Below are 12,432 nucleotides of genomic sequence, written 5' to 3'. Positions count from 1 at the left end.
CTCTACATTTGATATACAGACTGATTTTTTTCCCCCCCATCAAAATTACATGAGAAGCAAAAAGCTGGAATCTAAGACTCTCGACAAACTGGGCGGTTCTCCTCACTCCTCCTGTCTTTTCTCAGTGTCAGACTCTATGTTTAGATAAAACAATTTATCTTTATCATTTTCAAGCTGGTCAGATGGGCTGGGGGTGGGAGGTGCCAAGAGGTGGAGGGGTGAGGGAAAGGTGATTGTTTCACTTGTTGTCAGAGGGCATTGATCAGCCCTGCTGTCTGCTGGTCTCGGAGGTGAGGCCATGTCCCCCAGGAGCACTTCGGGGCTGGGCCATGTCAGTGAAAAGCTGTATTGAGTCATGACCCAAATGACGGCTTATTGAGGGAAACGGGTATTGGCGTCCAAATCATTCTGAGACACCCTCAGTAACACTTAAACCAGTCCACTCCGTTAATGTCAGGTCACGGGGGACACATTTAGCCCCCTCTGCTGACCATTAGGCCCTTTGATGGAGTGGACGATAAACTTGACGGGACAAGCTGGACCCCACTCTTGAGCCTGCCTCTGCTGACAGCAGGCCCAGGACAGAGCTGCCTTTTGGAGTAGCAACGGGTCCCTGTGGTCAGGTCCCCTAGGGATTCTGTCCCTTTTATACCGAACAGGATAAAATATACCTAAAACTAGTTTTAATGTTACGGCGTCAAAGGGAGAAAAACTAGCACCTTGATCTGTCACCAAATTTTTCAACAATGAGGTGAGACACAAATTGTGGATAAAGTGGTCAGGCTTTACCATTTTGTAATTTTTATTTCTTGTTTTGATTTTTCTTTTTCTTCTAAGCACCGCTGATAGAGTGCAGGTATTTCAAAATCCATTTGTTATACCTTCTGCGGCAAAGAACAAAAAGAATTCCTTATTGTTTCCCAGGGAAGTAGAGAAGAATTCAACAAAAATTCACTCCAGTGTGATCACAACGTTTGCAAGGCAGTGCTCTGGAAGGGAATTATTTTATTTTGTATTGCCGAACATCAAATGCATTTTGTGGGGCAGGACAGTGGGAAGTTAAAGATAATTGCATTTCCCATCGATGGCAGCATTCGCCTAAAACAAACTTCAGCTTGAAAATGAACCGAAAGCACAAACTAACAAAACCCAGGTCTTTGTTAACATTCAAAGGGCGAATTAATAATCATTATTGCTACTATTTCAACAAATTATACCTAAATCTTCTGTTACACGAGAGATTGCTACTGTTTACTTTTTCTGCTTTCCCACCACGAAAGCGGCCTCTGGTTTGACAGAGCAGATTTTCTGGTATTACAATGCTTTTTGCCTAGTTTTAACACCTTGTCTGGAATCCTCTTGAGAATTAACTGATATTACATTAGAAGGGAAAATGAGAGGGAATTTTTCAGCCAGCCCCCCCATCAAAAACTGAATCCAACAGAAACAACCCTCTATTCTTCCAACAGCACTAGTCAGTGCTACACAATTAGCAAAAAAAAAAAAAAAAAAAAAAAGTTAGTACAAATGGGCTAATAATTTGACCAAATTATGCATCTGTTTTGTCTTAAAAGTAGAAATCTAATTAACAAGATAATCTATTTACTGAACTATTAACTACCCTCTGATAAATAAGGAAGCAGCTGTGGGACACGTTTAACAGAGTGTGGGAGGTGGAGTTCTCATCCACTTCGAATTATCTAAACCTGAGAGACTTTTCCAGAGTTCATAGGCTTTGTCTCTTCATACAGTTTGGAATCCTTAGAGCTTGCTAAAATTCAGAATTATTTCTTCTAAAAGAAGTCAGTTTTTCAAACCATGTAGATTATACCTCATTTTCATATCCATTTCAGTATGGTTTCATTCCAGAGAAATTGGATAAATTAAAACGCACCCACACCCTGCTTTATCATATCCTGTTCCTGAAGCTTAAAAGTAAGATTTTTGTGGATTTGGAAACTTCAAATGATTTAAGCAGTTTTATATCTTGGTATGCTGTTTACACAAGGAGTTACAGTAACTCGTTTTCTCTCAATGTACAATTGATATTGTGTGTACGATGTATATAATAGCTGCACAGCTATCACCAACATTTGCTAACTCCATCTTGATGTTTTATGTTGAAAGGATATAAATAGTCCCATTACAGATAAGTCTGTGAGTACGTCTGTGACTGAGTGTGTGTGTGTGTATGTGTGTGTAGGGGGGGCTGGGGAGAGAGAGAGAGATAGCATGTGGTCATACATCTTTTACTCATCTCATCCAAAGAGACTTCTAACTAGAGCCCTAACTCAAGAAATAAGTTGTATTGATCTGGTATTTATAATGGGGCAATGTTGAGTTTTTAGTGGGACGAGATACCAAAGGGAAATTATTCCATCATTGCCAGTAAGCTTCTCTCTCCACCCTGTTTTCGGTAATTTTTCCCACCTCTTCCTTTCAATTTGCAAAGCCAGGAAAGTGCGCAATTAAGAGAAATATATCTATCTATTATGCCCTATACATGTTTTTAGCACCTAATAAGTATACCACTAGTAATTGAAAAATTAGCCATGAAATCCGTATTGACTAGCGTTCTGCCATTTCATTCAGAAATCACTCTGTCCTGATCCAAATGTAAATTTCCGAGGCAGAAGCTTAAAAAACCTAAGACATGGACACCACTAAATTAATTAAATCAGCCTGATTTTTAAAACAACTAGCATCTGCAACACCACATTTACACTTTTATTTTCTCACAGCAATTAAAACTCCAACTGAAAAATCAGTAGAGTTGGGGTGGGTTCTGCACAACTCCAAAATCTTAGATATTTTTCTGAGAACTAGAAGACAGAATTTTCTCTGAACTCTGTTCTCTGCAGACCTGACCATAAACGAGAGCAGAAAGGCATTTTGTCCAGTAGCAAAAGAACATTACATACCTGTTTGTCATGCTGTGTTTATATTCCTTTTTATGTATTTAAAAAAAAAATTGTCCTGCTCTAGACTGATCTTTCAACCTACAAGTTTCTGGAAAAATAACACACCAGTCAACATGCACATCTGAAGGTGGCTAATTCCGAATTTAACTCTCTTTTCTTGTGACCTAAGTCATCTTCTCATGATACCACTTGTGTTCACAAGCCTGAGTATTCCCAGGAAACTTTATTCTTCAAGCACTCTTTGTCACATGTCGCCATGCTCTGCTAAATGCCCTAATCACATCACCTGTGAATCTGACCCCCAAGGGTGACAGCTGCAGCATGTTCCACTCTCTCATCATCCCTATGAAAAATCAAATATGGAAATTTTACCCCCATAACATAATACTGCCAAACATTTTAAACTGATACCTGAAAAAGAAGTTTTGTACCTTCTTTTTTCTCAAAGATGGCTAAAGTATTCCTTATTTGTATCTTTTATTTAAGTTTTGGATTTCACTTAAATCTCAACACATTTTGAAATAGCTCACTGAGCTCCACTCTCTGTGCTGTATGTCACTAGAGGCCACTAGAGGTCACAACAAGGTCACTAGGCTATTCTCTGAAAACATCACACAGTATACAAATATACATATTTCAGCATTTTAACATTGTCATCAGACACTCTGGCCCCCATGACCTAATACATTACAGCAAACAAGCCCCCTTCCCCACCTAAAGGTGACCAACGAGTTCACACCAGGACTCTGGCCTGTCCTTTGAAATAGCTCTTGGTCCCTATGATGAAAGTGATGGAACTCTGATATATCAGAGCTATTTCCAAACCAACTAGTCACCCCCATGTCACTTGCAATCACTTCTTTCTATTTATCTGGCAGTTATTAGACTAATCTATCCTACATAGACTAGTCATATTAACCAGTTTATGATGACCTGAAGGCCACCCAATGTCCAAAGCAACTTGAGGGCAAGATGGTGACAGGCTGTGCAGCAGAACAGAGGATCCCTCCTGACTAGATGTCAGAGGACCCCAGGTTCATCACCGACTACAGGGTGGGGAGGGAGGGACTCTTGCTGCTTCTAGGGGCAGGCCTGGGGCTCCTCCCACATAGAAGGTCTAGTGGGGGAACGAGATTTTCTCTTTCCATACACCTTCATCATCCGGTCACTGAAATGCTTAATGTGGGCTTTCAGAAGAACTAGGGCAGGTGATCAGAAAAAGTGATAAATGGGGGCCTGCATTTCACACAGTTATTTATAACAAACTAAGTCTGAACTACTGCACTGGGAGTTGGAGTACAAGGGGGGAAAATGTATGCAGGCAACAGGGAGTTAAGTAAATAATTTTTTCCTTTTCTTTGTCGATGTGTTTAGTTCTCTTCCTGCCAAGATTCATCTCACTCTGCTATCTTGTGAGAGACACATATGGTGCAGTGAAATTGCCATCCAAGAAAGCATGTCCCAGCCTGTTGAGACATCATCAAATAAGATTAAAGCAAAGTAAAACTAAAAAGATAGAACAATTTTTTTTCTTTTCCTTGTACAGAGAACATCTGATGAAAGCGACTGAGGTACTTGAATTGCTTCTAAAGGTTTTGCAGCCATTTCTTTACTTTGGATGGTTAAGAAAAAGCCAGGGATAACACGACAATATCTTCTTTAAGTTAGTGGGGGAAAAATGTGCTTCATAATAAACCCGATGTATATGAATAAAATACAATATTGCCTTCGGCACTTCTGTTGTAAATAGCACTGAAACATGCTGTAGACAGACTTCAGTCTCCGCTTTTGCTCCTTCTCTCTGAATTCTATGGATTAAAATTTTATGTTTATACTCCACCACTGCAGAGACAGTGGTGGCATCAAATAAAACTTATATTTTTTAATGTTAGTTATTATATCCAGATTCTTTTTATGGTACAGGATTGCTAACTTCTTGCTTTTCAGACCTCAGTATAGAAAGGGCTGAGTTTCATCTTCACCCAACTGGTGGTCAGATTTCCCTCCTATTGCTGACACTTGGGAGACATGGGATGTGCAGGTAACTAACTACTCAACCTAACTGGCACACCCTGGACCAGACTGTGAGGGACAGTGCTTGCCTATGACAGTGTGGGCACCCCTATTCTCATAAGCTGTGCACATGACGCTTAATGTACAATAAGCCAGGAAAGTATAACGTGCCTGCCCTTCACCAGAGTGTCCCTGGTTCCTGGCAATACCCGGATGGTGCACTTATGAATTGGCTAGATTAATATCATAGCCACCTCCAAAAGGCGGCATCTTTTCTACCCATATTCCTCCTAAGTGACAATAATATCAACTTCTTTCCCTGTTCGCTTTTACTTTAAGAACCTGCTGGCTCTGGGCAAATTTATGATGGGGATAGGAAGAGGGGAAATCCACAGGCTACTCCCTTAAGTCTCTCTTCCAGAACATGCAAAGGATCTCTTATTTTTCAGGGGCTTACTTCCCCTTCCCTCCCGGAGTGGGATTTCAGGAAGTACTGTAAATACTTTAAAGGATGCGGTTCAGAGGTAAACAATACCATGATTCACATCAGAGGTGGGGTCCAAAGCCAGGCTTTGAAATTAAAATATACTTTTTTAAGTGTCTGGAGAGGAAGGGTAGCAGGCAGTGAAAGACAAGAATGTCCCTTTTTTCATGCAGATACACTGTTCTCTGTGATATGAAATCAGTTTGCGTTCTGGAAGCAGAAATGAGGAAGCAGTCTATGCATTTGTTTGCAAACTGTCCTAGGTAAGGAGCCATAGGTTTACAAGATCTTGTTTCCGATGCGCGGCCTTAATTGGACCTCTGGAAAGCAACAATGCATCAGTAGAAGAGATTATCACTGGCCTTAATAAGCTGTTGTTGGCTTTCATGACAGCCACAGCCTAAAACGAGGCACATGGAGCCCAGAGACAATCTCACCAACTGCCTGGAGCAAGGATTAAAGAAACAAGGATCCGAAGCAGAGAAAGAAAGAAGTGGGGAGGGGGGCAGAGCAAGAAACAGGGGCTAATGTAAAATCGTTTCCATATTAACCTTCTTCCCTTCTGACAATGGTCAAGTTCTGATTCAAAATACAAATTATCTCCAATTACTTCAAAAGAGGCAGTCAGAGAGCTGTCATTTAACCTTCACCATCTGTTTGCCTCAAAAGAAAGCTGTACAGCCTGCCACGCTGACCTCAACTTTTCCTCTGAGCCCTGGACGGGCACCAAAGACGGGGCCTTATTGTTCTCCAGAGAGAAACCTATTGGGGTTTTACTGGGAGGAAGCGGGAGGTGGTTAGGAAGGAGGAAAGAGAGAAAGGAAAGATGATATTGATGGACCAGAGGAAGGAGCTCTGAGAGGTGACTCAATTCAAGCTGGGTTGATGTCTCATGTTGAGTGGGTGGCCTTACCCACCCTCTGGACGCTGCTTACCGAATATCCTCTGCTGGAGGATTTGTTTTAAAACAAGACTGGCTCTAAGAAGGTCTCAGGGGCTTCCCTGGTGGCGCAGTGGTTGAGAGTCCGCCTGCCGATGCAGGGGACACGGGTTCGTGCCCCGGGGCCAGGAAGATCCCACATGCCGCGGAGCGGCTGGGCCCGTGAGCCATGGCCACTGAGCCTGCGCGTCCGGAGCCTGTGCTCTGCAACGGGAGAGGCCACAACAGTGAGAGGCCCGTGTACCACACAAAAAAAAAATAATAATAAATAAATAAATAAAAATAAGAAGGTCTCAGTGAACTGAGACAGGTGATGATTCAAGGATGGGCAGGACGAGTTAGGGCCCATGGCATGGTCGACCCTGATGCCTGGTCAGCTGTAGCGGAAGGCAAACTATTAGGAACACAAATGTGATGGGGTTGCCCAGAAGGTAGAGAGTACCCAGGGAATAAAGGTTTCTTGACACAGTCAAAGAAGCAAGACTTGAAGGCAGAGAGAAATGGAGCTTTGGGAAAATAAAAATCTGTTAGTACTGTACTGTCTGATAGACAATTAGTAGGCTGGAAAAAAGTTTTTAAATGAAAAAATAAAAAACTTACCCACTATACAAAACCTCCAAAATCACAGCATTCAGGATGGCCAGGTGGAGACCAAAGCCATTCTGGAGTCTCTCAGTGGAGACATGTCAGTCTGTATCAAAGCAATTGTAACTAAGAAAACCAAATTTAACTACTCAAAGTGGCTCTCATCGGGCATGAGGTAAGGGCATGGAGAACACCCGTTTCAGATGTCCCAGAACAAGGTCAAAAGGACCAGGAGGAAGAAAAGCTTCCCAACAGGCCACAGTGAAACAATAGAGTGAAAATTTCTAAATGCCTTATGTTTTACGGGAGAGTTCTAATGTTTCTACCCAGGTACATTATACTATTTCCACTACCTCTGATCTTTACTTTCCATTTCAAAGCCCACTGAATAACAGGTTTCTTCAACAGGGAAAGAAAGAAAACAGACCCCCTATAAACGAGGACAACTTTGCCTCATAAATGGTTTGTGTGTTCAGAGAGCAAAGGCACCTGGAATTTTCTAAAGGAAAGCACTTCCAAATACTAGCGCCATGTGCGGGTAGGGCAATTCCTTCTCTTGTCAAACAGTATTGAAGCTCGAGATTTTTACCACGATGCCTGGAGTAACTGCCGGGGCCACTTATCTCTCGTTGCCAAAGCAGATGGGGACAAGCCGATCAAATAGAGAAAGCTGCCGTGTTCTCAGTAACAGTGTCAGGAAGGCAGTGGTGGGTGTGAGGACGTGCTGGTGGCCGTCCAGAGGACACAGTGGTGTGCGAGACCACTGTGAAGGGGTGAAACTAAAACCACTGAGGATGGGCTCTCCATTCACAGCCCCCTCCCAATACACAAAGAGAACTCCTTTATTTCTATTTTCCTCTTCTACCTTCTCTGCCCCCTGCCATCCCCCCAACCCATTTCCGAATATAAGTCAAGGCCTTCATTGGCAGGTCACTGTTAGATGCTGAATCTAACTGCAGGCAATAGCCCTGTGACACTGGGCCATGATGGAATTACCCTCATTCAGATCTCTCTCAGGTCTGTGCATCCTTCCAAGTTCAACTTACGAGACAGCGGGCCACCTGAGTTGTCAGAAGAGTGAAGGATGGAAATGAAGATACACATGCTTTTCTAAGGTCTAGACGCTGCATCTAAGTAGCTGTGTCTGACGGGCATCTTCCCTCCCCTTCATACTTCCTTGCTGGCCAGTGCAAATGCTCCATGATTGAAACAAATACAGAATTTTAAAGAAAACATGGCAGAACTTCTTGGAATAAAAAGGCCTTTGGCAGATTCTGGCTCTCTCCAGCCCTCCTGTCCTCCACCAACCCCTCCATGTGAAGGGATGCAGGGACAGTGAGAAAATTGTTCAGAAGAAGCATCTGTATGTGATTAATTGACAAGCTGGAGTGTTTGCAAACTTGTCAGGGCTGAGCCCACGATAAAGTCCTGTGAGCAGGTTTGTGTTCAAGAAGGGAGCCGGCTGTTACGTTTCATAAGACAAATATTATCTGTTCCTCTTCCAGGATGCCTGTTATTAAAAGCTGGATTTAATAGAAGAATTAAAGGGCTTGCTGCATTTGACATTTCATCCACTGAAGACCTGGGGGTGGGGGTGGAAAACCCAGTGCTATGCTGATCCAAAGCTTATCTGTCAAATTTTCCCCTGTTTGGCTTTCCCTTCTTTTCTATTGACTGGTTTTTGCACCAAATGTTAAGTAAGTCAGAAGATGTTGATGATTTCCCAATTACAGAAATCTTTTCATAGCCTATTTCAGAGACCACAGATATGCAAAAGATTTTCAGTTTATTATCGCTAGGTAAATATCACACTAAAAAACAAGCTCCTCTTCCTCCCCGCCGCCCACACACACAGGTAGCAGAGGAAACAAACACGGAGCCCATTGTTACACACGTCAGTGCTTAGTGCTTGGTGCTTGGAAATGGTTGCAAAGTCCTTTAAAAAAATCAATGCTATTTTATCATAAAGACACTGACGGGGATGATTTTTTAAATGCTTTTTGGATGCCAAGATTCCCACTGATTTCGTGCTTGTTCTCTATATTTATGGCTCTGTAGTTCTATTCTTATGTTACCCCCATCGAGTCAGTACTTCATAAAGCCTGAATCATCATCGCTACCATCTCAATTGCCAGGAGAGTGTTGGGAGTGAGTGGGTCCGGGTCAGAATGACAAAATCCCCGTGGAATTCTGAGGTGCTAAGGAGTAGCCCTGGATGGGGATTCAGAAGGAGTCTCCAAACTCTACTTGGATCAAAAGCACATGGTACATACAGACACTACCTGTAATTTAAAAATAAGGTCCCATAACCAGGAGATGGAGAAGTGATGTGTCTGTGATATGGCCTCTGAAATTTCACTTGTGTCACTGTTTCTACTTCATGGTTCACTGGCTCAGAGACAGGCCAAGTTCAGATACTCCATGAGACTGGGAGGTGTTACTCTGTTCCTTGTTTAAACTACAGATATCTTGGAAGGTTTGATTAAACAGGCAAAATAGTATGAAATCATCAGAGAAGATGAATAAACACAATCTAAATCTTTCCCTAATTTTCCCTGGTAATTTCCCTAAAGTTACCAGATAAAATACAGGATGCATTATATATAGCTAATGTAATAAAATATTTAGTATATTTGGTATAAAATATTTAGTATAAGTATATCCAAATATGGGACATACTTATACTAAAAAAAGTAATTGTTATTTACCTGAAATTCAAATTAATTTCAGTGTTCTGTGTTTCTATTTGCTAAATCTGACAACCCCCTACTAAATTTGAAACAATTTGATTTTCAGAGGCAGGAGACTGGAGTTCTAGAAGTTTCTACTGACAGTAGACTGAAGGCAACATGTTTCAGTTTCCATAAATGTACAGATATGAACTGTGTAATACAATCATTCTTCATGACACATCTGAATTTTAGATTTTCTTAATTTAAAAAAGTAGTTTTACCACTTTTATTGTATACACAACTACCTAAATCAACAAAAATATAAGAACTCTAAGTGAAAGGCCTTAGAAAAGATATGTAGCTGGGAGACCTTCAACATGGCAGAGGAGTAAGACGTGGAGATCACCTTCCTCCCCACAAATACATCAGAAATACATTTACATGGGAACAACTCCTACAGAACACCTACTGAACGCTGGCAGAAGACCTCAGACCTCCCAAAAGGCAAGAAACTCCCCATGTACCTGGGTAGGGCAAAAGAAAAAATAAAAAACAGAGACAAAAGAATAGGGACGGGACCTGGACCAGTGGGAGGGAGCTGTGAAGGAAGAAAAGTTTCCACACACTAGGAAACCCCTTCACTGGCAGAGATGGGGGGTGGGCGGGGAGGAAGCTTCGGAGCCACGGAGGAGAGCACAGGAACAGGGGTACAGAGGGCAAAGCAGAGAGATTCCTGCACAGAGGATCAGTGCTGACCAGCACTCACCAGCCCGAGAGGCTTGTCTGCTCACCCACTGGCGTGGATGGGGGCTGGGAGCTGAGGCTCCGGCTTCAGAGGTCAGATCCCAGGGAGAGGGCTGGGGTTGGCTGCATGAACACAGCCTGTAGGGGGCTAGTGTGCCACACCTAGCCAGGAGGGAGTCTGGGAAAAAGTCTGGAACTGCCTAAGAGGCAAGAGACCACTGTTTCGGGGTGCACAAGGAGAGGGGATTCCTTCCCTGTCTGCCCACAGAAGGCAGAGCACCGCCTAAATGAGCTCCAGAGACGGGCGTGAGCCACAGCTATCAGCTTGGACCACAGAGACGGGCATGAGATGCTAAGGCTGCTGCTGCAGCCACCAAGAAGCCTGTGTGCCAGCACAGGTCACTATCCACACCTCCCCTCCCAGGAGCCTGTGCAGCCAGCCACTGCCAGGGTCCCATGATCTAGGGACAACTACCCTGGGAGAACACCCGGCGCACCTCAGGCTGTTGCAACATCATGTCAGCCTCTGCTGCTGCAGGCTTGCCCCTCATTCCGTACCCCTCCCTCCCTCCCACTGGCCTGAGTGAGCCAGAGCCCCCGAGTCCACCACTCCTTTAACCCTGTCCTGTCTGAGCAAAGAACAGATGCCAGAGGGCGACCTACATGCAGAGGCTGGGCCAAATCCAAAGCTGAACCCCAGGAGCTGTGCGAACAAAGAAGAGAAAGGGAAATCTCTCCCAGCAGCCTCAAGGGCAGCAGATTAAATCTCCACAATCAACTTGATGTACCCTGCATCTCTGGAATACCTGAATAAAAAACGAATCATCCCAAAATTGAGGCAGTGGACTTTGGGAGCAACTGTAGACTTGGGGTTTGCTTTCTGCATCTAATTTGTTTCTGGTTTTATGTTTATCTTAGTTTAGTATTTAGAGGTTATTATCACTGGTAGATTTGTTTATTGATTTGGTCGCTCTCTTCCTTTTATTTTTTATCTATAGATATATATATATATTTTTTCCTTTTTCTCTTTTTGTGAGTGTGTATGTGTATGCTTCTTTGTGTGATTGTTTCTGTATTGCTTTGCTTTTCCCATTTATCCTGGGTTCTACCTGTCTTTTTTTTTTTTTTTAAGTATAGTTTCTAGTGCTTGTTATCATTGCTGGATTTGTTTGATGGTTTGGTTGCTCTCTTCTTTCATTCCTTTTTTATGACATTTTAATTTTTAATATTTTTTAACTTTATTTTATTTTATTCTTTCTTTCTTTTTTTCCCTTCCCTTTTCTTCTGAGCTGTGTGGCTGACAGGGTCTTGGTGCTCCAGCCAGGTGTCAGGCTTGTGCCTCTGTGGTGGGAGAGCCGAGTTCAGGACACTGGTCCACCAGAGACCTCCCAGCTCCACGCAATATCAAATGGCAAAAGCTCTCTCAGAGATCTCCATCTCAACGCTAAGACCCAGCTCCACTCAACGACCAGCAAGCTACAGTGCTGGACACCCTATGCCAGACAACTACCAAGACAGGAACACAACCCCACGCATTAGCAGAGTGGCTGCCTAAAATCATAGTAAGGTCACAGACAACCCAATACAAACCACAAGACGCGGTCCTGCCCACCAGAAAGACAAGATCGAGCCTCATCCACCAGAACACAGGCACCAGTCCCCTCCACCAGGAATGCTACACAACACACTAAACCAACCTTAGCCACTGGGAACAGACACCAAAAACAATGGTAACTACGAACATGCAGCCTGTGAAAAGGAGGCCTCAAACGCAGTAAGTTAAGCAGAGTGAGAAGACAGAGAAACACACAGCAGATGAAAGAGCAAGGTAAAAACCCACCAGAACAAACAAATGAAGAGGAAATAGGCAGTCTACCTGAAAAAGAATTCAGAGTAATGATAGTAAATATGATCCAAAATCTTGGAAATAAAATGGAAAAATACAAGAAATGTTTAACATGGACCTTGAAGAACTAAAGAGTAAACAAACAATGATGAACAGCACAATAAATGAAATTAAAAATTCTCTGGAAGGAATCAAAAGCAGAATAACTGAGGCAGAAAAATGGATAA

This window comes from Delphinapterus leucas, chromosome 20 (genome assembly GCF_059928025.1).
Source record: "Delphinapterus leucas isolate spDelLeu-1000000601 "Yukka" chromosome 20, BTC_Dleu_Yukka2, whole genome shotgun sequence".
Lineage (NCBI taxonomy): Eukaryota > Metazoa > Chordata > Mammalia > Artiodactyla > Monodontidae > Delphinapterus > Delphinapterus leucas.
The sequence above is the reverse complement of the archived record's forward strand: the minus strand, read 5'-3'. Positions refer to the sequence as shown.